This window comes from Rhineura floridana, chromosome 6 (assembly GCF_030035675.1).
Source record: "Rhineura floridana isolate rRhiFlo1 chromosome 6, rRhiFlo1.hap2, whole genome shotgun sequence".
NCBI lineage: Eukaryota > Metazoa > Chordata > Lepidosauria > Squamata > Rhineuridae > Rhineura > Rhineura floridana.
This window is the reverse complement of record NC_084485.1, coordinates 10,353,773-10,380,391: the sequence shown is the minus strand read 5'-3', so window position 1 is coordinate 10,380,391 and position 26,619 is coordinate 10,353,773. Positions and strand designations below refer to the sequence as shown.

The 26,619-nt window shown below is 45.0% G+C and overlaps 1 protein-coding gene across 1 annotated transcript in view; it reads left to right on the top strand.

Annotated features, from left to right (window-relative positions):
• The first annotated feature begins 13,870 nt into the window (after positions 1–13,870).
• Positions 13,871–26,619, top strand: part of LKAAEAR1 (LKAAEAR motif containing 1) — a 79,389-nt gene continuing 66,640 nt past the window's right edge. The window contains exon 1 of the mRNA XM_061630237.1: positions 13,871–13,958. The gene's annotated coding sequence lies outside the window, so the exon portion shown is untranslated. The remainder of the gene's footprint in view (positions 13,959–26,619) is intronic.

The following is a 26,619-nucleotide window of genomic DNA, read 5'->3' as shown; positions in this document are numbered from 1 at the left end:
GCTGGAGTGGGCAGGGGAGGAAGAAGAAGAAAGAGGGGAGGGGAGGAGGAAGGGAGGAGGAAGGGAGAGGGGAGCGGAAGGAGAGAGGGAGAAGGAGAGGTGAGAGAGGGAGGAAGAGAAGGGGGGCATGTCTGATCATTTGCATGCTTATTGAGTTCAGTGGGATTTACTCCCATGCAATCATGCTTAGAATAGGTAAACTGACCATGGAGGAGTGGGGAGGGGACAGGAGAGGAAAGGGAGTAGAAGGAGGGGGAGGGGATTGGAAGGGGAGGGGGAAGGAGGGGGAAAGGGAAAGGAGAGGAGCAAGGAGGAGAGGAGGGCAGGTTTGATCATTTGCATGCTTTTTTAATTCAGTGGGATTTACTCCTGAGCAATGATGCTTAGGATAGGTGAAACTGACTTGGGGGAGGGGCTGGGAGGGGGGAGGAGATTGGGTGGGTGGGCATTGGGCAGAGGGGAAGCTCCTGTACATTCCAAAAGGAAAACATTGTGAACAGAATCATTGCTTTTCAGCATTTCTCCCACCTTTATATTCTACAGCAGGCACATGTAGCCTGCCACCCAAATTTAAACCAAAACTGTCACTGGCCACATCCACACCAGATCTTTATTTCACTTTGGACAGTCATGGCTTCCCCCAAAGAATCCTGGGAAGTGTAGTTAGTGAAGGGTGCTGAGAGTTGCTAGGAGACACCCTGTTCCCCTCAAAGAACTTCAATCAGAGCAGCTGACTGTTAAACCCCTCTGGCCACTGGAGCTCTGTCAGGGGAGTCATCATCATTGGCGATCACTCGTGGCCGAGTAAGATTGTCTTCCAATATAAGGTCTTTAACAGTGGGTTCGTAAGTGACTGTGGAGGCCAATTCTGGATCCACACAGCCTCCCACAGTGAGGACATAGGTTACCAGATGGAAGATGGTCGCGATGAGGATTTGTTTGACATGCCTTAGCTTGTTTGTCCCGTTCGCCCTGTAGAATCATAGAATGATGGAATCATAGAGTTGGAAGGGGCCTTGTAGGCCATCGAGTCCAACCCCCTGCTCACAGCAGGAAATCCACAGCTAGGGCATCTCCCGCAGATAGCTGTCCAGCCTCTGCTTGAAGACATCCAGCGAAGGGGATCCCACCACCTCCCTAGGCAGTCGGTTCCATTGCCGAACTGCCCTTACTGTCAAGAAGTTCCTTCTAATGTCCAATCTGAATCTACGCTCCTGCAACTTAAAACCATTAGACCTAGTCCTACCCTCTGGGGCAGCAGAGAACAAATCTGTACCCTCCTCTGTGACAGCCCTTCAGGTACTTAGAGTGCAATCATGTCACCCCTCAGCCTTCTCTTCACCAGACTGAACATGCCAAGTTCCTTCAACCTTTCCTCATAAGACTTGCTCTCCATACCAGCTATCATCCTCGTCGCCCTCTTCTGAACCCACTCTAACTTGTCTATATCTTTCTTAAAATGAGGCACCCAGAACTGAACGCAGTATTCCAGATGAGGCCTGACTAATGCAGAATATAGTGGGACTATTACTTCCCTCGACCTGGAAGCTCTGTTTATGCAGCCCAAAACCGTGTTTGCCTTTTTTGCCGCAGCATCACACTGCTGGGTCATGTTCAACTTGCGATCCACTACATTTCCAAGGTCCTTCTCACATGCACTACTGCTAAGCCGGGTATTTCCCATCCTGTACCCGTGCATTTTGTTTTTGTGGCCTAAATGCAGAATCTTGCATTTGTCTTTATTGAATGTCATTTTATTAATTTCAGCCCAATTTCATAGTCTATCCAGGTCCCTTTGGATTTTATTCCTGTCTTCCATTGTGTTAGCAATCCCTTCCAGTTTCATATCATCTGCAAACTTCATGTATTCGTGCTTCTTCGAAGTCCACAGCACCTTTGATAATAGCCAACTATTGAGATATTCATGGGCCAAGACTTCCCAGTTCTTCATGTTCATGTTACATTTTTTTAGATTAATAATAATAAACTTTAATTTATAGGCCGCCTATCTAGCCAGTGGCCACTCTAGGCGGCGTACAATAAAACATGATAAAATACAATAAACAATATAGCCAGTACAGTACAATGCAAAAATTACAGTATTTAGTAGATTGCTCATATTACAGTCCTAGAACTAGTTCACCTTGGAAGTCTCAAAGGTCGTAAAGACCTGATGGAAAAGCCAAGTTTTCAGGCCCCGGCGAAATATATCTAGGGAAGGGGCATGACGAAGATCCATTGGGAGGGAGTTCCAGATCGTGGGGGCCGCCACAGAAAAAGCCCTCTCTCGAGTCCTCACCAACCTAGCCACTTTAGTCGGCGGAACCGAGAGAAGGCCCTGAGTGGCCGATCTTGTAGGGCGGCACACTTTATGACGGTGGAGGCGCTCCTTCAGGTATACTGGGCCGAAACCGTATAGGGATTTAAAGGTTAATACCAACACCTTGAATTGAGCCCGGAAAACAACTGGAAGCCAGTGAAGATTGTATAACACTGGGGTAATATGATCATAACGGCGGCTATTCGTAAGTAAACGAGCCGCCGTGTTTTGTACCAGTTGTAATTTCCGGACTGTTTTCAAGGGTAACCCCACGTAGAGCGCATTGCAGTAGTCTAAACGAGAAGTGACCAGAGCATGTACTACGAGTAGGAGCTGGTGGACAGGAAGGTAGGGTTGCAGCCTTCGGATGAGACGTAATTGACCCCAAGCTGCCCGGCATACCGATGAAACCTGAGCCTCCATGGTCAGCCTGGAATCAAGGATCACCCCGAGGCTGCGGACCTGGTCCTTCAGGGGCAGTTTTACCCCATTAAACACCAGGTCAATATTTCCCAACCCTCCTTTGTCTCCCACGAGCAGTACCTCCGTTTTATCAGGATTCAGCTTTAGCCTGTTTTTTCCCATCCATCCACTCATGGAGTCCAGGCACTTGGACATGGTCTCCACAGCCAACTCTGGTGAGGACTTAAATGAGAGGTAGAGCTGAGTGTCATCCGCATATTGGTGGCACTGCAGCCCAAACCTCCTGATGATAGCTCCCAGCGGTTTTACATAAATGTTAAATAGCATGGGAGAAAGGATAGAGCCCTTTCACTTTAAGAAGATCTTTAAACCTCTTTTGCTGTCCACCGATATTCCGTTTTCCATCCTTAAGTTGGGAGTATAGTAGCTGCTTTGGAAGACGGTGATCAGGCATTCGAACAACATGTCAGGGGAGTAGGAGTCTTCTCTCAGCACCCTTCACAAACTACACTTCCCAGGATTCTTTGGGGGAAGCCATGACTGTCTAAAGTGAAAGAACGGTCTGGTGTGGGTGTGGCCCACTGATTAGCCAAGCAGCTGTGAGTCTGGCTTTTAGAACACTGACAGCTGGTTCTTACTGAGCATGCCCAAAATTTTAATAGGCTTCAATGTTAAATTTCTTAAATTATAGTCAGCCAGGCATTTCTTAAACTTTTAAACTGCAGAAGACGAAGGTCAGAGTATGGTGCAAGCAGGGCCGGTTCTAAAGGGCGGCCAGGTGGGGCACTGGCCTGACGGCCCCTGGAGCTACATGGGGCCCCTCAGCCACCCCTCCACTCCCCTTCTGTGATCTGCACCCTCCACATCCCCCCACGTCCCCCACCTACCTGTCTGCTGTCTTTTACCATTGCCCTTAATGAAGGTGGCAACTGCGGTTTCCCGACGGTACTGAAGCCCCTGCCGCCATCTTAGTTGATGGCAGAGATGCACGTGCATAGCACGCACGCGTGCCATCAACAAAGATGGTGGCGGAGGCATCATCCCCTTAGGGAAACCGTGGCTGCCAACTTCGTTAAGGGCAATGGTAAAAGACAGCAGACAGGTAGGTGGGGGGACATGGGGGCACACATACACACACACACACTGGGGCCCAGAGCAAGCTGATGCCCAAGGGCCCTGGCATTCCTGGAGCCAGCCCTGGGTGCAAGGTCAGTAATAGGGTTACAGGTACTCTGTGAACATGGCTGATTTTTAATTAATTTCAATAAATTATGCCACTGACAGAAAAAAATCCAACAGGGGTTTGGATTTTTTCCCTCTTGTTTTACACTTTGAACTCTCAGTTCTCTCTTACTGTTGTGTAAGAGAAACACAACATGAAAACTTAGAGGGTTGTTAGGCAAGCATTTCTTAGTTCAGGACTACAAGTTTTATAAGGTTTTGTTTTGAAATGTACTTATGGGAAGCATGTGAATGGCATGGGGGGTATTTTCAATTTAACATTGCGGAATGCAAAAAATCCATGCTGGCTATAGTATACAGCCACTCCTGTGGTTGTATAATATGAACAATGCAATCTGGAATGCAGTGCATGTTAAGAAATCATAGTATAAGCATTCCCAGTTTTATCTGACAACTTTGTGATTTTCCATCTAGGCTTAACTAGCTGAATTATTTATTGCTGAGTTATTTTTACTTCCTCATCCCAACCCACACTAACTAATGAGTTTTCATTTGGAGAGGTGGGTTACTAATCTTCAGAGCCCAATAAAAACATCCGAGATCTCTTATGCGGTGTGCAATGCTCCACTCCACTAGTTCTGTAATTGAAAAGAGACTTCTTAATTTACTCGAATGGCAGGATACAAGATTAATATGTTCTCCCTCATATTAAACCTGGGTGCCAAGAGACTCGCCAAGTAATGATGATGAAAGATGCCTCTGGAAGTCAGATAGACAATAACCTGGACAAAATAACTTACTAAACCATCACAAATGTCTACATCAGATTTACTCAGAGAGTTAAAGGGGTTAATGGAGGTGACGGGCAGATGCAAAATGTGTTGAAGAACTTGTTCATCATTGCCTTGAAGCTAATTGTTCTGTCTCACATAGGCTGTAGGAAACAGCCCTCTACTCAGGAAGGGCCATAGCCCAGTGGCAGAACATCTGCTTTGCATGCAGAAGGTCCCAGGCTCAGTCCCCGGCATCTCCACATAGGGAGCAAAACCCTGGAAAGCCATTGACAGTCAGTGTAGACAGACCAAGATAGACCAATAGCCTGACTCAGGACAAGGCGCTTCCTTTTTTCCAATGATGATTGGTCCATCTAGCCCAATACTGTCTGCTGTGACTGGCAGCTGCTCTCCAGTGCCTTAAGCAGAGAAAGGCCTTTCCCATCACCACTCACCTGAACCTGTTTAATTGGAGATGCCAGGAACTGAACTTACAGCCATCCACATGCAAAACATACATCTCAGCAGTGAACCAGGACCCCTTTCATATCCATAAGAGTGTTCTGCAGAAATCAAAGCGATTAGGGCTGTGTTGGGTTTGATGGGAAGCCTGGCCCCCCCGCAGAGATATTCCAGACCCCTCCCTGAATTTTCAGCTGTTGTTGTTGTTAACATGGATATCCTACCTTTTTTCTAACAAACTCAGGGCAGCATGCCCAGTTCTTCACACTCACACCATTTTATCCTCACAGCCACCCTGTGAGCTGGATTAGTGACTTACCAAAAGTCTCCCATCAGTATTCTAAGCAATTACTCTCTGGGTCTGCAATTCAAACCCCAGATCCCTCTCTGCCCTCCATACAGGCAAGCAAGAGGCATTCCCAGGGCACATGCCAGCCAGGAAAAAATACATTCAAGTAGTAGAGTGTGAAGGAGGGCCAGTGAGGGGTGTGGCCTGGGGATAGGGGTGTGGTTAGAAAGGGGGTGTGGCCTTGGGAGAGCCCTGGGGAGCAAACAGGGAGGCCTGGCAGAGCCACCTTCAGCCCCTAGTCTGAGATTTCCCACAACTGGGGCATATAAAGAAGCGTAAGAGATGCAGCTGAGCATTAGGTCTTCTGTCTGGAACAACAACAACAACATAACAATAGTAATACTAATACTACTAATAACAACATAACAATACTAATAAATACTAATACTAATAACAACAGCATACTACTACTACTACTACTATTATTATTATTGTTGTTGTTGTTGTTGTTGTTGTTGTTATTATTATTCAATGTCCCCTTCTAAACCTCTGGAATTCTCAGACCAGAGGCAAGGGTGGTTTCTCACTGGAACAATCCTTGCATCAGGATGCCAATATTGCCGCCATCTCTCTCTCTCTCTCTCTCTCTCTCTCTCTCTCTCTCTCTGTCCACCCCCTCTCTCTTTTCTGGGATCCAATATCCTGGAAGCAAAATACAGCATTAATCAAACAGAACTATTGTAAATCAAAAAGAATATAAGGCCTCGATGACTGTACTCTGCTGGAGTAAAGCAAAGCAACGGTAACAGAGACTGGGTTTGCATTCCTCAGTCTGATTAACCAGACAACCCTTTTGAGTAAGAAATCTTGAAACAGTCGCGGTTGCTGTCAAGGCAAGGTTGAGGCTCTGCATTGCCTCTACAGAGACTATGAAGTCTTACCCAGACAGGGTGACTATGTGGGAAAATGTGTCAATCTCTTACAACCTCTGGTAAGGCCATCAGGAACCAGACAGAATTGTTTCATGGGCTGCATCTGTTTGGCCGTCCCTAGCCTAGAGGGAGCTCCAAAAATAAGTATTACCTCTCATTTATCTCCCTCTCCTCCAATGTAGTCCAGGCTGAAACTTGCATAAGAATATGGGAACCTGCTAGATCTGGCCAGTGGCCCATCTAGTCCAGCATCCTGTTCTCACAGTGGCCATCCAGATGTCTAAGGGAAGCATGATTCATCAGAAGATGAGGGGGGCATGTATATACCTGTAACTTCTCCATACACTGTTTGCAATAGGCAGATACTGGCGGGACCCATAAGTCATAGGAACGTAGAAAGCAGTCTTATACTGAGTCAGACCATTGGCCCATCTAGCTCAGTACTGTCTACCCTGACAGGCAGCAGATCTCCAGGGTTTCAAACAGGGGTCTCTCCCAGCTCTACCTAGAGATGCCAGAGATTGAACCAGGCACCTTCTGCATGCAAAGCAGTTGTTTAACCACTGAGCTCGGCCATGCTCCTAACCACATTGACCACACACTTTGCCTCCAAGTGGCTTTAGGTTCATTCCCCACCACCTCCACTGAAAGCTTCTCAGCAGGGACAGAAAGGTCTGTCCGTTGCAGTTCTCTCCATTTCTCATTTTCCCAATCTTAAATTCAGTTCCCCACAGTTCTGCAGCAATTTGCAATTTTTTAAAAAAAATTCTCATGAAAATTCTTCAGCATTTTAGTGCAAATTTCTTCTAATAAACACATTTTTGTAGGCAGTTTTGACTACTGTACCCATTTTTACCAGTGACTTCTCTTAATATAATGCAAATTTGTATATTATTTTCATTAATGCATTCATTTTTATGCACGCACATTGTTTGGTTGGAGAACTACACTGCAAAATTTGAATAAGTGCAAATTCCGAGGTCTTGAGGGGTGCTGTCAATCAGGAGCAGATAACACTGAGCTAAATAGCTTCTCTGACTTCTCTGACTTTGAAAACCAGTTGCCGGAAGCCTCAGGAGGGGAGAGTGTTCTTGCACTCGGGTCCTGCTTGCGGGCTTCCCCCAGGCACCTGGTTGGCCACTGTGAGAACAGGATGCTAGACTAGATGGGCCACTGGCCTGATCCAGCAGGCTCTTCTTATGTTCTTATATATATATATATAAAACAATGCAAAAAGGTTTCACACAGCAATATAACAATGCATAACAATGCAAATTTGCTTTGGCGTGGACAGGCGGTACTTCAATTTACAGCATGATGAGAAGCTTTGGTGCCACACAGGTGAAGCGCAGAGCAATCAAGACCGCCATGCAGTGAGCGAGCGAGGAAAGTGGGCAGGCAAGTGACTGGCCAACCAGGTAGTGTGAGCAGCCATGAGGCAGCCCAGCATTAGGCAAGTGAGATGGTGGCAGGTAACACCTGATGACACTGGGGGCTTTGGAGAGGGGATGAGGGTACCTGGGGATCCTGGGATTAGGTGGTAGGATTGGTTGTGAAGCATGCTGGGGTACCAGCCCCTACTTAAGCATACATCTACATAACCAGATTTCATCTATTAAGCCTGAGAGCTCATGATCCAGATAGTGACGCTCTTTTTGCTAACTAGCACTGACTTTATTAGGGGGGTGAATATTCCTTGCCCTCTCCCAGCCGACTGCATGGAGAAGGGAATGTCCCCCTCCTCTCCTCCCTGAATATGACAGCTATAAGCCATGGTGACCTCTACTAAAGTCTGGTAAGAACCAGTGTGATCTGTGGCAAAATGTTGCAGTGTGGAATGTTCCTTTTCAGGTTTCAGCCAGATAGCCATGCCCTTCTTCAGGTTGCTCCATTCCATCCCCTGTCTGGTTTTCCATTCCCTCCCGAGCATTCTGTGGCCACTGAGCTTGCTCAGCCCTCTTTGGACTATTCTGGAGTACCTCTCTCCCCGTAGGGTATTTTCCTCATTTGTTTTTTGTTCTTCTGGTGACCCTTTGGGTTCTCCCAAGGTTGCTGAAATCTCCCTCTCATGTGTGCACAGTAAGGATGGGTGAGAATTTCGATTCAGTTCGCATTTCAAGCAGAATTTATCAAATTCACACTTTCCGAAGCAATATGAGAACCGAAACACAGCCATCCTTTGAAATTCACATTTGTTAGAATTTTGGGATGCAGTTCGCCAACTAAACAATATTTACAAAAATGCATATATTAGGGGAAAGTATGCATAAAAATGAATACATGAGTGAAAATAATGTGCAAAAAGGCACGATGTGATGAGAAATGGCTTTCAAAAATGCGTACCTTTCTCAAAACTGCCTACAAAAATGTGTTTATTTGGAGAAAATTAAAATGGACTGCTTCCAAGTCGATTCTGACTTATGCGACCCTATGAATAAGGTTTTCATGGTAAGCGGTATTCAGAGGGGGGTTACCATTGCCTTCCTCCTTATTTGGAGAAATTCGCACTAAAATGGAAATGGTGGAGAATTTTCATGAGGATTTTTTTTTTAAAAAAAAATCGCAGATAGCTGCAGAAATGTAGAATCATAGAATAGTAGAGTTGGAAGGGGCCTATAAGGCCATCCAGTCCAACCCCCTGCTCAATGCAGGAATCCAAATCAAAGCATTTCCGACAGGTGGCTGTCCAGCTGCCTTTTGAATGCCTCCAGTGTCGGAGAGCCCACTACCTCTCTAGGTAATTGGTTCCATTGTCGTATGGCTCTTAACAGGAACTTTTTTCTGATGTCCAGTCGAAATCTGGCTTCCTGCAACTTGAGCCCATTATTCAGTGTCCTGCACTCTGGGACGATCGAGAAGAGATCCCGGTCCTCCTCTATGTGACAACCTTTCATGTACTTGAAGAGTGGTATCATATCTCCCCTCAGTCTTCTCTTCTCCAGGCTAAACATGCCCAGTTCTTGTAGGCTACTGGACTGCTGGACTGTGCAGTGTTTCCAGAAAGACAAGCAACGGGTTAAAACTGTGCAGCAGCTCAAGGACAGACTGCAGCTGGCACAAAACCAAAAGTCTATAAAACCTTGAAAGAGAAACTGCAAGGTGTGGGGGAGTTAGGAGAGTTAAGAGAGAAAAGTCTTTGTGTCTGTATCTGTACAAGAAACTTCTGTCAGTAAATGACTCTTAAACATATATCGGCCTCTGTGTGAGTATCTTTAGGCTTGCTTTAATTTGCTGGGCACACGCTGGGCACACGCTAACAATACACCGCTGCCAACAGGGGTTATGGGCCCAGCCTAGAGGCCCAACCTAGAGGCCCAGCCTGGACGCACAGCCTAAAAGCCAGCTAGCAGACGAGAGGCTTAGGAAGTGCAGCTGGTTCTCAGTGACGAGGAGGAGAAAAGAGAGCGCTTGATCGTGGAACAGTCGGGAGAAGAAATAGTGTGCAGACGTGTGCAGAAGTGTGAAGAAGACATGGCAGTCTCACTCTCAGCCAGGATGCCTCTGGAAAGGCTCACTGAATGAAATTATTCCAGTTGGCGATTAAGGATGCAAGCATTCCTGATTAAGGAAGATTTATGGCAGGTGATTGTGACCGACCCACCGGCGACTCTGCAACCGGCTCCGTGGATTCGAATGGATGAAAGAGCAAGGGTGTATATCATCCTGGCAGTTGATGATTCCCAGTTGCTGAATATACAAGATAAGCCAAGGGCGAGGCTTATATGGACTGCATTCAACGAAGTGCACGTGAAACAAACAGCTAGCAGCAAAATCCATTTAGCACGCAGATTATATCAGATGAAGCTGGCTGATGATGGGACAATGTCTGCTCATTTGTTGGAGATAAAGAAATTGTTCGCAGAGCTGCAAGAAAGGAACGTGGTGCACACACAGTTGCAACAAGTGTACATCATCCTATCTTCACTGAATTCGTCATGGGATCCGATCGTGAGCTCCTTGGAAGCTATGCCAGACGCGGGTGTGACAGTTGAATACATGTCGGGCAAACTGCAACAGGAGTGGGAGAGACGAAAGGACACAGGCGAAAGAGAGTGTGAGGAGAAAGGCAACAGAAAGGAAAGCAGAACTGTCTTGAATGACGCAGGTACAAGAGCATTTGGGATAAAGGTCTGCTATTTTTGTGGATCGCACACGTATCTTGAAAGGAACTGTGAGTTTAGAAGAACTGTGGCTTTTTCAGCCGATATACCAGCATTCCACCCAAATTTCTGCAGTGAACAACATCTCGCATTTGTCCCTTACCCATTAGACAAACATGCACCATAGTTCCCCACCGTGTAGGAGGTCTAAGGTCTTGTCTCATTGCCCTGAGACTCCTCTCCTTTTAGCATCTGACATTATTTTTGTGGGGTGTCTGGACACAGGGGTATGTGTGAGAAGAGGAGGAAGGGGAAGCGGCTACCAACACCGGCGCCAAAATTTTCATCAGGCAAAAAAATCTGACGCACGCCTAAAGAGCAGGAATGCATTACGCGCTGGGACACCTGTCATGTGTGTAGCTGCAGCTAGCGCAAAACTCCCACGATTGTCTAGCTTCCCAAGTTTGCAAATGGATTATTTCTGGAATCATTTATCATGTAAATGAGCACTAAACTTTCACAATATTCCAGTAGATTTTCAGAACTACCTTTCAGGTCGCACAAACGATCAAATAAAAAGCGCAGATTATCAGGTAAGAAATTGTCAGAATAACGGAATAAAGTGCAGTGTGAAAGCACCTGGTGATCAGTGGCAGCATGGACAGAGCTCGGAAAAGTTACTTTTTTGAACTACAACTCCCATCAGCCCAATCCAGTGGCCATGCTAGCTGGGGCTGAAGGGAGTTGTAGTTTAAAAAAGTAACTTTTCCAAGCTCTGGCCATGGAATACCAGTTGCTGGAGAACAACAGTGAAGAAGGACTGTCGCTTCCATGCCTTGCTTGTGAGCTTCCCAAATCCTGGCTGGCAACTGCTGGAAACAGGCTGGTCTGATCCAGCAGAGCTCTGTTTAAGTTGTGAGCAGGAGAAGAAAGGAGCAGAGAGAGAGTCAAGCCTCCATTCTGCTTTACTGAGCAGGCAGCATCCATTTAATTATTTGATTCAGATGGACGCTGTGACAGAGTCCTGCTCAAGTCCTCCATTCTGGTCTTGACATCAGTTATTACACATCTGTAACCCTGTTGACTTCAAGGGGATACACCGGTAGCCAGACTAATTGGTTGATAATGAAGTGGCAGATTTAAGTGATGAGACCTCTTAACGGGCCTTCTGTCAAGCTCTGACTTCTTTAAGAGAAGCAGCTGAAATTCATGGATTTCTAGCTGTAGTCACAGCAAATGTCTGTGGCAGTCTTGTGAGTACAGCCAAGAACTCTCTAGTAGCTGCTGCTGTTCCTCCAGGTGACTGGCTCTGAGCCACAAACCACAACAAGAGCTTATATAACGATTAGCCTTGCAAATAATTCCCCCAAAGTTGCTAGCTGTTACATGTGTGGAAAATGATTTTAATTTTGTTATAAGTTGTAGGCGCCCACATCACCCTGACAGAAATTCCTTGAAGCAGCCCTTGTGGAGAATTCTGCAGTGTCAGGGAAAATGTGTGATGAGGTTCATGTAGCAAAGATCAAGGTTTAACTTACTTAGGCATTGCATTCCTATGTTAGAGTAATGGCGCTTACACCCCCACCAACGCCCTGACCTGAAGGAGAAAAACAACACCATATAAGGAAAATGGAAACTGGACAGGGGTCTTCCGTGAGGGGAGAACGAAACCACACGTATGGGATTTCTTGTAAATGGGCTGATTTCGGGGAAATGGGCATGTGTTTATGTCATACTTTCTATACGTAACTTTCCTGTGAGTAAAAAGGCTGGCTGCGTCCAGCAGAATCAGAATCAGTCTGGCTGTTTCTCCACTTATAAGTGCACTAATAAACTTTGGCATATTTTACTATATACTTGTTTCGGCGCCTCCAGGTTTATTGGAATCCTTGTGATCTGGGAGCGAGCCTTAGCCTTTCAATATTCAAAATATTGGGGCGTTATTGTTAACAATTTGGCGAGCCAAAGCCAGGAGGATATCTCGCGACTCTCTGCGCTCCAAGCGTGGTCCACAGGGGCTCGGGGGGGAGCACTCCGGGCTTTCTTTTGAGCCCGCCCCGAGGCTGTGAGAGCGACTGGGAGCGTGGAGGTATTGCTATGATATCTCCCTTTGCAATCGAAACAAGTTAGCAGTTCTGGTAAATACGGAGAGGTGCGTCGCCTTAGGGCTGAAGAAACGGTGTGAGAGTGCGTGACTGTGCGTGAACGAGACGGGACATAGTCCCACCGCGCGAAGGGCTGAGCCGGGAGAGCAGGGAAGCGTGTGCCGTACGTCACTGACCTGTGTTCGTCTCAGACATCTCCCCGGTAAGGAAGGGAATAGGGCTTACCGCAACATGGGGAAGGATGCATCGACGCAGAAGGGAGTCAGGGGGACTGGGCACAAGGTTAAGGAAAAATAGAAAGAAAAGAGAAGGAAGATGGTGTTTTGAGCACAGGATGTAGGCGGAATAGGAATCCTAAGGAACGGAGTCGGCTGTCAGGCTCCCAGGTGTGTAAGGCTTGTGTTTTCCCGGGAAGTAAGAACGTAAGAACGGTATTAGGAAGGATTTTGCATAAATAAAATGTGTATGAGTTGGGTACCCAAGTGTGAGGTTGTATGTGTGTAGTTTTTTCTGTGGGTTTGTTTTCAAGGGAACTTTCCTTCCATTACTGTCGCTTTTAAATCGGGTTGATTTTATTTTTTCCTCTTTTAGCTGCTTGGATTGGCTGCGCTGCCCATCTGTTCTTTTAGTAGTTCTAGTTTTTTTTAAGAGAGTATAGGATTTGAACTAAGCGATTCTTTTTAGAATGTCAGGGTTTCTTTTCTTTTCGTTCCTGTACTGGGTTTGTTTTCAAGGCTGCAGTCTGTTTTCTGTGTATGTGTGTGAACCTGAGGGTCGGCAAACGCGCTTACGAAAACCTTCTTCACAAAAGGGGGACGCCCCCATCCAGATCTCATTCAGATCTCATGCCCTTTCTTCCTTCTTTCAACAGCAACGCTTCAACAGCAGCAAGTCACGGCAGAAAAAAAAAAGGAAAAAAAGGGAGGGGAAAATGGGATGCTCGTGCTGTTGTCTTTGGCGGGCGAATTTCTTTTGCGTTAATGATTTTGAAAGTTTCTTTGAGTGTTTAATGTGAAGGGTTTTTGTGGGAATGCTAAATGGGAACTTTCTTCCCTTTACTTTCACTTCTTAAAACAGTTTTGCTTTGTTAGGAGCCTTAGTTTTCAGGGTAAGTTAGAGACACACACACACACACAATATCACCAGACTTTCATACCCTCCTTGGCAGGAGGGGGAGAGAGGAAAAAGTATTTTTTAAACCGAGGCTTGAAGAAAGAGGAGGGGGGCTGAGGGATATCAGAACTCACACACACATGTAATACGCTCTCAAGAAATGCAGGGAAGGACAGCAGGGACAAAACATTGAGACGAAGAGATTCCTTCCTGGTTTTGAATCAGAGCTCTTTCACATGGCCTCAGCTGTATCCACTAGGTAATCTCTCTTATCTTTCACCTCTTATAGTAACAGGGTCCTTTGATTTGTTTAAGTTTAAAGTTATGAATGGGTGAGGATATTAATGATTAATGCTGTCATGCACCCAAGTAATCCTGTAATGATCTCCTACCCTTTCCTACGTAGTCCTGCAATCCAGGGAAAGGGAGTAGCCAAGTTTCTTTTCTTTTTATTGTGTTTTGTTGTCTCTTGTTTTAAATGCTGCGTTTCTGTGCTGAAGCATTTTCTCCCCAAGGAACGTTTTTCTTTCTGAGTGTGTATCACAGAAGATTTTTATTTTTAAGATTTTTTAGCCAAATCTTTGAATTGCTCCAGGACCAGGACACGGATATTTTCCTGTATTGCTGCAATAACGCATGGCCTACTAAAGATCCAAAACTTACAATGAGAATGAGGGGGGGAATAAAGATTCTTTCATTGTTCCAGTTTCTTTGCATAACTGTAACATTGAATGTAATTATTTATGCATTGTCCTTTAAGGATGTGTTGTTGTTATTGTTTCCTTTCATAATTTATATGTTATGGCTGTTTTGTTCTTTAGATGTTTTTATTTTTCAAATCCTTCTGAGTGATTTCTAACAGAATCTGGCTATTTCAGATGTGGGATTCATCAGTGTATAGTTTGGAATCCCATCAAGATTGTTTTTCTCTCAAAATGATTGCTGTATCTTATTGCTCTTTCATGCTAAGAAATGAATCAAGTTCAACTATTGTATATTCTGATGGGTATGCGTGCCTTAGAACATTTTCTGGTTATGTTGTTATTGATAAGTGTTATATACAACCTATGCTAAGATATATCAATGGATGCTTTGTAGTATTAAGGAAATAGTAGGATGTGATTTTTATTTAAAGTCCCTGTATGAACCATCCAAAGAATATTAGTTAATCCAGATTTGTTTCAAATCCTCAAACCCATTGCATTGGGTTATGGCTTAGCTGATCTCCAGAAGTTACTTTCTCACAGAAACAATTAGAAGCAGTTAAACAAATGGGAGAGCAAGCTACACTCTAGATAATATATGATTGCCATACAGTCACTTACATTATAGATAAGCATTCACAGATATAGGCACATAGATGGTTTTGAATTCTCTGTTTGGCTGGGGTAAGGACGCCAAAGGAGTTTTAACCTTTATAAGGCACCCCATTGTGGTGATTTTTATGTTTTAAATAATTCTGATCTTTGTCTAATAAACCCTTGTAATGTGTATCCATCTCATATGGCACAGTTACACCCTGGAAGTCAGCATTGGAGTCTGGGGGCAGATCTGTGAAAGGACGGCTGTGTATATCTGCCTTCCAGCTATAAATGGGGGGGAGTGATACAGCTTGGCTAACCCCATTTTGGTTCAAGCGGAATCTAGGAGGTGCAAAAGCCAAGAGCTATAACTCCCACCCCCACTTTCACATGCCCCCACCTGATGGTATGGCTGGTGATGCATTCTAGAGGTTCTGTGCGCAGGAAAAGCAAGGGCAGAGTTTAAATGCTGTTGCATAAATGTTATCTTGTTCCTTGGCGTGTACTCCCCACCTACAGTGAATCCCATTGTTCGTTAGAAAGAGCCTTAGTTGTTTTTAGTGCCAATTAAAAGCATACATGAAGATATACTCGCACAAATATGAAGTTTTCTGGCCTAAATTAATGGAAAAAGCATTTAGGACAGTGAAACAACCCAGAAGTAACCTTTTTGTGTTAGCCATTTAAGCTAAAAGGTGGTTCAAGCATTTAGTGTAGCAAAGCTCTCCACAAGAGGAAATTAACGGTTTCACTGCCCTAAACACAGCAGGATGTATTATTTTACCGTGTGTGATACCAATATTCATGAGGGGGAAAAAAAGGCCATACAGGCCTATGGGAAAATAATGTATCAATAAGTACATCAAGGAGAAGAAGCCATATGAAAGTAAACTTTCAAAGGCTTCTGAGGGGGGAATTGTGGAAAATGATTTTAATTTTGTTATAAGTTGTAGGCGCCCACATCACCCTGACAGAAATTCCTTGAAGCAGCCCTTGTGGAGAATTCTGCAGTGTCAGGGAAAATGTGTGATGAGGTTCATGTAGCAAAGATCAAGGTTTAACTTACTTAGGCATTGCATTCCTATGTTAGAGTAATGGCGCTTACACCCCCACCAACGCCCTAACCTGAAGGAGAAAAACAACACCATATAAGGAAAATGGAAACTGGACAGGGGTCTTCCGTGAGGGGAGAACGAAACCACACGTATGGGATTTCTTGTAAATGGGCTGATTTCGGGGAAATGGGCATGTGTTTATGTCATACTTTCTATACGTAACTTTCCTGTGAGTAAAAAGGCTGGCTGCGTCCAGCAGAATCAGAATCAGTCTGGCTGTTTCTCCACTCATAAGTGCACTAATAAACTTTGGCATATTTTACTATATACTTGTTTCGGCGCCTCCAGGTTTATTGGAATCCTTGTGATCTGGGAGCGAGCCTTAGCCTTTCAATATTCAAAATATTGGGGCGTTATTGTTAACACATGTGTGCTCAGTTGCACCCCACTTGTTCTCCCAAGAGAAGTTGAGGAGAGTGCAAGAGATGGAGGGGGGGGGAAATAAGTCCGATTCATGTTTTAAGGTGAACCTTTCTAATTTGCACTGGCATCCAACCCCTGGAGAGCTGCCAACAATGAAATATGGCCCTTGGACTGAAAAACGTTTCCCACCTCTCTTTGAGCTCATTACTGTATCACTCACTTCCTGCAGATAATTCAGGGTGGTGCCCACAGGGGGGGGAGTTGCCATTTTCCTCTCATTATACTGTATAACAGGGGTGGGGAACCTGTAGCCCTCCAGGTGTTGTTGGGCCCCAACTCCCATCAGCCCCAGCCAGCATGGCCAATGGTCAAGGGTGAGAGTTGTAATCCAGGAACATCTGGAGAGGCAGAGATCCCCCACTCCTGCCCAATAAAATAGATTACTGCAGGCTTCTAGCCAGAGGCCATTAAACGAGCTGCTTGGAAATTTGAACCTGAGACTCGGGCCCAGGAGAGCAAACACTATACTACCCTGTGGCAAGCTGAGCAGGCCCAAGCCAGCTGGGGAGGACTAGCCTCAGAGGGAGGCAATGGTAAACCCCCTCTGAATAGCACTTACCATGAACATCCTATTCATAGGGTAGCCATAAGTCAGGATCGACTTGAAGGCAGTCCATTTCCATTTCTTCTTCTTTTTTGCCACTTAATGACCGGCAATGCATTTTTTGTGGTTTTTCAAGCTGATTTTATGATGCTGTTCACATTGTTTTGTTTGAATGTTTGTGCTACTCTTAATGTGGACCCCAGACAAAAGGGTCCTCATTAAAGTTGATGTTAATGCTAAGTTTTGTAAGACTGATCACAAGATATTTCATATCAGGAAAACAAATAAAGATGCAATTACTGCTCTGAAGAGTCAGACAAAAATAGCCCCTATTATTATCCAGTCCACCAAAACAGCGGTTGCATCCTTATTTATTTTCTTGGTATGAAAAATGAAGGAAAAAGCTGTGAACCATGTATATTCATACATGGTTAATGGAAAGAAGAAGCTCAACTCCCACGATTAAAAGAATGGAAAAGGAAACATGGTAGAGGACATTTAATATACAAAATGACTTACTGCGGAAGACTATGAAATGGAACCAAAAGACGCAAAGACGTTTTTGAAGCTGGTCTTTTATTTCTGTATGTATGTATGTATGCATTCATTTCCGTTATAGGCAAACCTGTTTACAGAGGAAATCAAACAAAATTAAACACAGTGTATAAAATAAAAATTAAAGACAGTAAATAGAACTTTTTTCAGGGAAGGGCTGAAGCTCAGTGGTAGAGAATCTGCCTTACATGAAGAAGGTCCTAAGTTCAATCCTCGGCATCTCTGGGTAGGGCTGCGAGACATCCCTGCCTGAAACCCTGGAGAGCAGCTGCCAGTCAGTGTAGACAATACTGAGCTAGATGGAGCAATGGTCTGACTCAGAATAAGGCAGCTTCCCAACTATGAGATAGATAAAACAGCCATCAACATCCACAAAATAGGACTCCACTCACTCAATACACCTCCATTCACTCAACACCCACATAAATTCCACACCCACTGGACTTGCCTTCAAGTCGATCCTGACTTATGGCTACCCTATGAGTAGGGTTTTCATGGTAAGCGGTATTCAGAAGGGGTTTCCCATTGCCTCCCTCTGAGGCTAGTCCTCCCCAGCTGGCCAGGGCCTGCTCAGCTTGCCACAGCTGTACAAGCCAGCCCCTTCCTTGTCCGCAACTGCCAGCTGGGGGGCAACTGGGCTCCTTGGGACTCTGCAGCTTGCCCACGGCTGCACAGGTGGCAGGGCACGTAACCCCTGAGCCACTCCCTGTGGGGGTGATCTTTAGCTGGCCTTTGACACCCAGGAGACACAAGCGGGGATTTGAACTCACAGACTCTGGATTCCCAGCCAGGCTCTCCTTCCCACTGTGCTATAGCACACTCATACCCCAACCAGCTCCACCTACATGCACTCACCCACACCCACCCATCCACCCCCTCACTCTCCACAATTACCAGTCCCAATGGTCCCCTGGTACACATACAAACAGACGGCACAACAACACAAGGCTCCTTCTGGGAGGAAGGGCGGGATAGAAATTTAATAAATGGCAACAACAACACTGGCAGCCTCACACTATGAGGCTGAAAACCCAATTTAGGCTGCAATCCTAATGTCTACTCAGGAATAAGCCCCTTTGAATTCAGTGGGCCTTATTTTCAGGTAAATAGGGTTAGGATTGTGGCCTTTCATGAGAGCTCAGGGACTTCCTGAATGTTGGAAGACTCGGGACAGACAAAAGAAAATATTTCTTCATGCAGCACATACTTAAACTAGGGAATTTGCTCCAACAAGAGGCAGTGATGGCCACCAATTTGGATGGCTTTTAAAGAGGATTAGACAAATTAATAGAGAATAAGGCTATCAGTGGCTACTAATCCTGATAGCTATGTTCTACCTCCACTGACGGAGGCAGTATGCTTCTGTATACAGGCTGCCAGAAACCACAGTAGAGGAGAGTGCTGTTGCACTCAGGTCCTGCTTATGGGCTTCCAGAAGCATTTGGTTGGCCACTGTCAGTACAGGATACTGGACTAGATGGTCCATTGGCTGGATCCAGCAGGCTCTTGTGCTCTTAATCTAGTATTCCACCAACCCCAACAGAAACCTCACACTGTGTACCCAACACTCATTCACATAGGACATGGATGGACAGCCTTTGCCCCCACCCCCAGAAGCTGTTGGACTACAACTCCATTCAGCCCCAGCCAGCCTGGCCAAAGGTCAGGGATGATGGGAGTTGCAGTTCAGCAGCCTCTGGAAGACCAAAGATTATCCACCCTTACGAAGAGCAATTGTCAATGGCTGAGGAACTACACGCTCATTTCAGTCATCAGCCACCAATTCCCAGCTCCCACCTGAGAAGGGCTCAGACTCCAGTCTCACCCCCATCTATTTCATGCTTTCACCTGAGACAGCACCACATATCCCCACACTCAGCCCAAATACAATTGTATTTATTTCATGCTGAAACAGAACCAGCCCCATATGAGACAAGAGGATCTGGATGTTCTTTAATGCTGCAGTCCTCTACACATTTACTTGAAAGTATGTCTCATTATTCAGGATTGCATAATTAAGAGCAAGAAGCAGATAGGAATTACGGTGTTGTAATAATAACCTGACGTGTTTTGCTGCCAATTTATTTATATCGATCAAATGTTAATTTTAAAAAAGAAATAAGCAACATCCGTGCCCATCCTGCTCTGATGTTATCTTTGCTGGCAAAGATGGCTTTTTTTTCTTTTTAGAAAAGGAACAATCTTCATCCAACTCAGCCTTTTGAAATATGTAAGAACCATGTTTTTGTGAAATTTTCCCTGTAGGGAAGGAGCCCATGCTGGTTTTCTATATGTGGAAAGGTTAAGAGCTATCTGGCCAATTTATCTTCTCCTCTGCAAGTTATTTCTCAGGTCGAAATGTTCAAACAACTCTCAGCCAAAGCGGTATTGACATTTCTAATAGCAGGGACTCACATGTCCACCCCACATGAGACTTAAAGTTACCCCCAAGAGCACAGCAGACCATTTTGCTGCAGTTAAAACACACAGATTGCTATAATGTATGTGATCTAACCCTTAAAATCCCAATAAAACACACACACAAGTTATAATAAAGGTTGGTTTATTAAAAAGAGGGAAAGTCAAGTATAGCATTCAATTTACAGTTAAATGTGGCCAGCGCCTAGCTAATACAATCACACACTAGAGCTATGAGATTATAGAGATGTCCTGCACTTATTCACAACCAGGATGCCGAGCACATAGATTCATACCAGAAAATGAAGAAAAGACAGAATGATTGGGGGGGTATACTTTTCCTGAAGACTGTTTGTTTATTTATTTATTATTTGATTTATATCCCGCCCTTCCTCCCAGCAGCAGATCAAGACTGTTGAGACACAAAGTCAGGAACAAGATTTCCTTGTCTGATGACAGTTAAGCTCTCCCCTCTGAAAAAACCAGCAACCAAACACAAAAGATCCCACCCTTCCTTTGGTCTGAGGTCCAGGACAATGAGTTGGTATTCCTAGAGAGTGATATGAAATTTCTAGAGCTTGGAAGTAATTAGTTACAAAAACGAATTACTTGTAATTTATTACTTTTTGAGGAACAAGTGGGTAATTTCTTTACATTTTGATTGTAATAGAAGCAAGTTTTGAGGAGTAACTGTAATGTTTCCAGCATTACTTTTGGGCGTTACTAGGGGGAGAGCAGGGGAAGTCTTCTGCTCCTCTGATTCGTGGATGAAAATCATGTGCCTCAAACTGGGCTTCTGCGCAGCATCTCTCTTCGCTCGTGCTCTGTGGGTGGGTAGGAGGCGACGAGGGAGGAGGTGGCGAGCGAGACAGGGATGGAGTGGAGAAAACAATTGTTTAAAAAAATGGACTGTGGTGGAGAAGAATGGAGTGGAGGGAGAAAGAAGCCGGAGGGCAAGGACCTGGTTGAAGGAGGAGAAAGAGGCAGCAGTGGAAGTGAGGGACAATGACGTGTCTATGTGTGTGTGTTGCACTTGGCACGCAAAGCAGCCTCCACCGCCCTCCCTCGGCTACTTTGCTGCATTTGCAGTGTTTAAAATTATTTGCACCCCAGGGGAAAATGTTTGCTTGGGAGGGTGTGCCTTAGTTAGTGGCAGGGCAAGGTCTGGGAGGTGGTTGGGTGAGAGAGATGACGCTTGCTGGCTGAGTGGGGGGGTGCACTTGGTTTGGCATGCAAAGATCTGAGTGGTGACCTCTGCCTCTCTCCACACCTCCCTTACCAGCAGAGAGGGCAACACTGCTATCTTATGGATAAAAAGAATTCTTCTACTACCTCTGTGTGTGTGTTTATTTTTAATGTTTTTTACGTTACTTAGGTCACAATCCAACTCACCTTTCTGCCGGGCTGGGGTGAGTTGGATACCGCAGAGCCTGGGATGTGTTTGCAGGCTCCGGGCTGTGCCGGGCTGCACAAGCCTTTGCCAGCAGCAGCCCTCCACTGTGGCCAAGCCATAGCACTGCCAGGAGGCTGCCGCCGCTGTTGGAGCTCTGCCGAGGACAGCCAACCCAGTAGACGGAGGGCTGACAGAAGTTGGCGGAACCCCCTAGAAAAGGCGTTCCAGGGGCATGGTGGGGGAGGACTTATGTGAAATCCTCCTCACATTCAGGCCCCTCCCTGGGTCCTGATCCCCCCACAAACTCCACCAGCCAAAAGGCCGGCGCAGTAATATAATTTTAATGATGTCCGATTGTGGCCTGTTTTTTGGAGCCAGCACTTCCCGGCCAGCTCATGGGTGTGCCTCCTGATAGAGGTGGCGTTCAGCTGGGCTTGCAGCTCCTGAGTGGGAGAAGGATCCTGCGGAGTTTTTTGCTGGGTCCTCCTCTGACCCGCCCCCCGTTGGCTTCCAGACATTGGAATTGCTTTCTTAGGTGTGCAGCAGCCAAGGCCAGCATCTTGTAGGCACTCTATGGGTTTTTTTTAAAGTAACTTAACTGTAATTGTAGTGATTACTTTTGAGTAACGGTAATCATTTCCTTTCAGAACCATTGTAATTGTAATGGTAATTTATTCATTTTGGGGGCAATGTAACAGTCATTGTAATTTATTCCTTTTTAAAAGTAATCTTCCAAGCTCTGGAAATGTTCAGAAAACTGTTGGAACCATGAGAAATGATTTGCCCTGGGCAAAACTTTTACCTTAAACGTATTTTGGATCCTATTAAACTACATGTAAATTGAGAGGGAGTACAAGTGAGTGATCTAGGGACATGAAAGGATTTCCTTCAGAATATTTGCCTTGCCTAGGTCAGGTTAAAGATTATCCCTCCTGTCTCCTGTGCCATGCATTAGTGCAAATTCCTGTTTCTGGGAAGAACTTGCTCATTGTGCGTGTATTATGTTAACCTGAACTCTAAATCAGCCCATAAATAACCTGAGCTCAGTTAAAGAGATTATTCCTTAGGTAAATATTCAATTTGGGACTTTCCATGTTATTCACTAACTCATCAATAGTCAGTGAATAATCTTCCTGAATTCTGGCCATCCTGAAGTTTGGGATCCTCATGAGGGCTATCTCCCAGAGTTCCCTACAGCTGAGCTCCTATGCTCTGATCCATTGTTGTTGTTATGTGCCTTCAAGTCGATTACGACTTATGGCGACTCTATGAATCAGCGACCTCCAAGAGCATCTGTCATGAACCACCCTGTTCAGATCTTGTAAGTTCAGGTCTGTGGCTTCCTTTATGGAATCAATCCATCTCTTGTTTGGTTTTCCTCTTTTTCTACTCCCTTCTGTTTTTCCCAGCATTATTGTCTTTCCTAGTGAATCCTGTCTTCTCATGATGTGTCCAAAGTATGATAACCTCAGTTTCATCATTTTAGCTTCTAGTGATAGTTCTATTTAATTTGTTCTAACACCCAATTATTTGTCTTTTTTGTGGTCCATGGTATGCGCAAAGCTCTCCTCCAGCACCACATTTCAAATGAGTTGATTTTTCTCTTATCTGCCTTTTTCACTGTCCAACTTTCACATCCATACATAGAGATCGGGAATACCATGGTCTGAATGATCCTGACTTTAGTGTCCAGTGATACATCTTTGCATTTGAGGATCTTTTCTACCAGTTTGTGGGTTACGTAGGCACGTAGGAAGCTGCCCATCTAGCTCAGTAATGTCTGCACTGAGAGGCAGCAGCTCTCCAGGATTTCTCTCCCAGCCCTACCTGGAGATGCCGGGGATTGAACCTGGGACCTTCCTCATGCAGGGCACATGCTCTCCTGGTAAACTATTTTGCTATCTGGCCTGTATCAGTTTTTCAGTTGCCTCTGCAGGGAAGAGAGGAAGCTTGTAGCCATTATTGAATTACGAAAGGGTGAAGGAAAATGCCTCAGTGCTGCTGTTTGAAAAGCAGGCCAGAGGTGTGAGCACTGACATCTGATGGCCATGAGGTTAACTGGCTTTTCAGCAATTTGCTGTCTTTTAATTATCCAGTGGAGCCATCCATGTCAATATTTCAACAGTTACATTCTGCAGCTCACACTCTACAGGACAGGGCTGAGATGCATGCCTTGAGATGTAGATTCGGGTTTGAACTTTTAAGTGACCCTTAAATTTCGAAGAAGCAGAATGTCCATTCCCCCAACAACATCCTCCGCCTTCTTAAGGTTATTGAATGCTAGCAAAGATCTACTTGTCGCATTGGCTGCTGTGAAGTGCAGGACTGTGTCTCAGACATGGACAACCAAATGCACAAATTAGTAAAGCTGAAACACTTGGACTTAAGCCTTTTACAGTGCAACCTTACCCTGCCTACTGAGAAGTAAATCCCATGGAGTTCAGGGAGGCTTTCTCCCAGGTAAGTAAGAATAGGATTTCGAGTAGCACTGGGTGACTTTTCTCTCTTCCCACCCCCAAACACACACTTCATTTACGTTTCAAATTGGAGTTGAGATAAATCAAACTATTTTCCTCTCCAAAAAAAACCCCAAACAACCTACTAAATTGAAATAGTTTGGTTCATTCTGAGCCCAATTTGGAATCTGTTCTGCTCCTAGCAATGTTGTTGGGAGTGTAATGGGATCAAAATCCTTCCCGCAGTCTCCCCCATAAGTTTCCACACCTATGAGGCCCCTGGCTGCTGTCTGATGGTGGCTAGGAGGAAGATCTCTGCCTTCGTCCCTAGAAACATAGGAAGCTGGCTTATACAGAGTCAGACCATTGGTCCATCTAGCTCAATAATGTCTACTCTACAGATTGCAGAGTCTACAAGAGTATTTTCCAGCCCTGCCTGGCGATGCCAGGATCGAACCTGCGGCTTGCTGCATACAAAGCATGTGCTCTACCACTAAGCTATGGCTATTCCCCAACAACAGTGTCCAGACACCAGGGGCCTTGGGAAATGTAAGTCCCCCCTCTCTCCCTGCTGCCAGAGTTGCAGGAGACATAAAAGTGGACAATTGCATGAGTGCGTTGGAGGGGAAGAGTTCTCCAGATCAAACTGCAATCCAAGCCAGAGAAGAACTATTGAGAGAGAAGATCCAGTTGAAAATATGGGCATGCTTTTACTATCTGTTTACTAACAGATACTTCAGCTTAACAAACTCACTGCATAATTTATCAAATTTATGTAGCCACCCAGCCATAAATATTCCCTCTAAGTCCTGAATGCTCTTTATCACCTCTGTTGTTCACTCATGCATGCCCGTAATGGGTTGATTTGACCCTGTGAATATTATTGAGTTTGAAAAGGTCAGAAATGGGCCACCAAAATGATCAAGGGAGTGAAACACCATACCTGGTAGCCTCTGGATGTTCAGGACTATAACTCCCATCAGCCCCAACCAACATTGTTATGAGGAATCAAATATTGGGAATTTTTAATCTTTGATTCATCTCAGTGAACCAGAGTTTGGATAGCCGGCAACAGCAAGGATTCCTGGGAGACAGCCCCTCTGTGAAAAGAGTACATATCTTGCAACCCTGAAGGTGTAGACTTCCTGACTCCTATGGAAATTTTGGATTTGTCACCCAGTAAGAATAGGCGCTCCTTTCAAACAAAGGAAATGTTTATGATCATCTAAGTCTTTGGAGGAGACAGGATTGCAGTCGTTATCTGGGAATCCCTCAGGGAATGGTTTCTGGAAAAGCAACACATTCCCTGACAGGGAATTCTTTCATTGTTCTTATTTATCATGTCCACATCCTCCTGGAGACATTTACTTTGGGTTTACTTTGGGGTCAGTTTAGTTTAGGTATAAAACATGGGGAGTGAGAAGGGGAGAGGAGTTCCTCTTCTGGAGGGCTCCAACCGCTGCTTTTCTTACCAACGCACGCTAGCATCTTTGGGACAACTTCAGAGCTATGGATTTGGGTGAGAACTTTCAAATCTGGCGCTGGTTACAAAGGGCGGAGCTTTTGCGCATTGGGCTAGATACGACAGTCTCTCTCTCTCAGCCTTAGTCTTGCAGCAACTCTCCAGGAAAGGTATATGCAACTATCTGGGCCTTTTTCTTTCCTTTTTCTTTCTTTCTGTGTGGGTGAGCTTAATGTGAAAGTGTTCATAGGGTCAGTCTCTTTGCTTTAGTCTATCCAGTGTTGCTGAATGAATGAATCATAGTTAGAAAGCTGCTCATTGTTAACTGCAATTGTAAACTGCAATATTTTTCCTTGTTTCTTCTCTTAATAAAACCACTCTTTATTTTACTTTCAGTGTGTGTGTCATTGGGTTAAGGGTAAATTTATACATGCTCTGGGGGTGACGTGCGGGTAACTCCAGCAAAAGATCCTACTGCTCTTGCTTAATAGAGGAACTTGCATTTCTAGTGAGCTCTGCTCATGAGGAAGTTCAAGGTCCCTTCGTAACAACATCTCTGGGGTTGATGGGAGTTGTAGTCCAAAACATCTAAAGTGCACCGGGTTGTGAAAGTCTGGGCTAAAGCATTTGGGGGCTTTTTTGTTTACAAATAAGACACTTGACACAGATTTATATGTGTATGCATGGTTTGGAGCAAGTAGATCTCTCTCTCATTACTAGATTTCAGGTAGGGCAGGGCAAATCTGTTTGTCTCCATTTGTCAGTTTTCCAGCCTTCAGTTCAGTTCTCCACATTTCAACATCAGTTTGTGGGGGGAAGGAATTGTTCTCATGAAAATTCATCCGCATTTTAGGGCAAATGTCTCCTAATATACATATTTTTGTATGTAGTTTTAGCTAGGGTTCAAATCCCCCACTCAGCCATGAAGCTCACTGGATAACCTTGGGACAGTCTGTCTCTCAGCCTAACCAACCTCACAGGGTTGTTCTGGGGATAAAATGGGGGAAGGGAGAACCATGTGCACCACTTTGAGCTCCTTGGAGGAATGGTCGGATATAAATTAAATAAGTAAATAAAAATACACATTTTTGCAAAGCGTATTTTCCCTAACATAATCCTTTTTGTATGTTGTTGTTGTTAATTAAATTTATATTCCGCCCCTCCCAGTAGGAGCCCAGGGTGGCAATTTTCACAAATATGTACATTTTATGCACACTTTAATATATGCATTTTATACAGATTACTTGTCTAGA